The sequence below is a fragment of the Aplysia californica genome, unplaced genomic scaffold (genome assembly GCF_000002075.1).
Source record: "Aplysia californica isolate F4 #8 unplaced genomic scaffold, AplCal3.0 scaffold01033, whole genome shotgun sequence".
NCBI classification, from domain to species: Eukaryota; Metazoa; Mollusca; class Gastropoda; order Aplysiida; family Aplysiidae; genus Aplysia; species Aplysia californica.
In genome coordinates, this window is record NW_004798303.1 from 79,438 (window position 1) to 82,293 (window position 2,856).

A 2,856-nucleotide genomic window follows, 5' to 3' on the forward strand; every position below is an offset into this window, starting at 1 on the left:
TGAAGGTGAGTTGATTTTAATTTTTGTTGTTGAAAGCTTAGAACATCCACTCTTTTTCTGCTCCAACTCTCTCTCTCTCTCTCTCTCTCTCTCTCAATCTCTCTCTCTCTCTCTCTCTCTCTCTCTCTCTCTCTCTCTCTCATATGTCCCTTTCCCTACGTTTCTCCTTATTTCTTTGCCGTTCTCTCTCGGAACTGTAGCCTTCTCAGCTAACCGTGGCAAAAGAAGTTATAGTCATAACCCTGGGGTTTTTTTTTAATTCAGACATTGGATACATATACGTAAAATGAAAAACATGAAATGAGATTTTGGGGAGAAATAAGCCAAAACAACACCTATAAATAGATACAGGTTAAGAAGTTGATATCTCTTTGTATGTATAAAGTATTAATGGTTCGGTTCGATTCTTATCAAAAACATTACTTTCGAAAAGACCCACTTCGTGTCTCGTGTTCTTTATAATTCAACAAACATTATCTGGGCTTGCCGTTCCCAATTTCCAGACAAACCATCCATCTTGAGCTGACACAAGTGCGAGATAACAACTCAAACTCAAACTACAAAATATGACCTTATGCAGTTGCAAGCGCCATAAAACGTTATTAAAAAGCAAGCAAATTACAAAATGGTTTTAAGTGCAAGTTGAGTGCTGTGTGGTACAAACTTCAAATTCAGACTTTCAGGAGTTTTTTCTTTAGCTGTCAAGGATGCTGAAAAGATTCTCTTTTGAGTCTTAAGTTATTAGTTGCTGCCTGTGTTCCGTAGAATTGCAGTTTCGTTTTGTACTGACTCCAGTTTTCTTTGCCTGAATTCAGTACTTTCATAGTGGATCTCATCAAAACTCAGAAAATGGATTTTGTGCTGGAGTTAGCGTACTGTAACCCTCAAAAAGACAAAGTGAAAGCCTCATCTTTGGCAAGTTTTTCTTTGTATCTGGCGTTCTGTAGGCTACAATTTAACAAAACAAAAGTAGGTAGGAATCTAGGCTTACCACTCAACATTTCCAAATAAGCCAAGCAACACCAACTTTCATAAGTGCGCAAGTACGAGATAACAACTGACAATCAAATTGCAAAAGGTTTCACTTGAAGAATACAGGGGGAAAACTGCACGGTCGCAAATCTTCCTATATTTGCTTTTTGTTTATTTTGATATGCTTTTTGACTTGTTCCGTATCTCCCATTTACCAGAGGCTTATTTTGTTGCGTACGAGTGGCCTATTTAACCCTTGTACAGAGAAAGAACGGTAGTAGACTTGAAAGAAAGGTAGTTGTCACTAGTATTTGTCCTTTAACCTTTACTGTTTTCACCCTGAGGTCGACAAATATTTGTGGGGACCCACTTTTCACTTTTACTTTACTTTTCCGATCCAGCGGCCATTTGGGTTCTAGCCCTTCGGTCTGCATGGGGACCCACAAAACCTTCTACATATTATATCATTATCAATCTCCCTACGGTAATCCGTCCTAAAATATCGGGGGCAATCGCAAGTGTATAAAACTACGTTCTCCTCTTTCATTGAAGAGGACACTTCATCTGGTTTTTCTCATGAACGGGGAAAATGTGGTCTACTTTTGGGATATTTGTTACTATTCCATTTGCAGGGATAAAGTATTTCATGTAGTACGCTCTTTTGCACCATGTTTTCGGGAGTTGGCGTGTAGGACATGAGGAGGCAAAGTTTTTCCTTCTTGAAGACGATAGTTATTCTAAGATATTTTCTATAAGTGTTTTAAACCAGCGCTTCGTGTAAAAGTGAGTATGTGTATACTATCGGGCGAAGAGGTGTTGAATAATGATAATCAAACTTTGACCTTGTCTATATTTTGAGTCTGTGATAATTTGTGTTTTTGTTGGCAAGTTTGAGAGGGGTGGGGTTTGTTTTGTTTTGTTTTGTTTTGTTTTGTTTTATATTGCTTTTTAATGTTTTTTTGTGGAGCTGATTTTGTTTGTTAGCTTTTTTATTTTGAGTTGTATTTTATAAAGGGGGAGGGGTGGTCTGGTGAGTTTTTTTGTTCGGCTGATGATATTTTTTTTAGTTTTTTAGCGGGGAGGTGTGAGGTAGAAGGAAGTAAAGGAGGCTGCGTTTTGTAGATTTGATAAATATGCTCGTTTGTAATCGTGTTCATTCACTTTGGAATAAGGGATGGGATTTTTCTTTGTTTGAGGATACTCGCTAACCTCTGAAGCCATCAGAGAGCGTGTATATGTCCGCACTTTGACTCTTTTGGTCCCAGAGACAAAAGGACTAACCAGTGTAAAAAAAAGCGTTATAATTGTTGATGTTTTGCACCCCGTTCAACATTATTAAGAATACATTTGTATTTACGAGATGGGCATCTTTGATCCTGCCTTTCAGGGCCAGCCCAGGTTTAGAGGAACACAACGTCCCAGCAGACAGGTGGAGATACTCGATATAAATTATCCCAACACAAGAATTGAACCCACGTCTTTTGCGTGCGCAGGTGAAGCATCTGACCGCTTTTTCATAGATGCCAGTTGTCTTAGTGTGTCTGTTCAAGGATGTGGTAACGTGGTTATAAAACACGGTGTCAAAACGCTTAGGAGTGACCCTGGACGAGAGGGGAGTGAGCTTAGGCTCATTTTATATTTTGTATTGTCTAGCATTACCTGGGTGATGTTTAGATGTGTACCCATAACTTTCACTCTGAAACTATGTGGTTTGCCGTGGCGACCTGCGAAGGATTTGCTGTAAAGTTGACGTTTTGCGCTCCAATTGATATGATTTAGATCATTTCGGCGGCGAACTGTTTTGGCCCTACTTGTCAGTACTAGCCCGAGCTGACACTCACAAACACACACACACACACACACACACACACACACACACACACC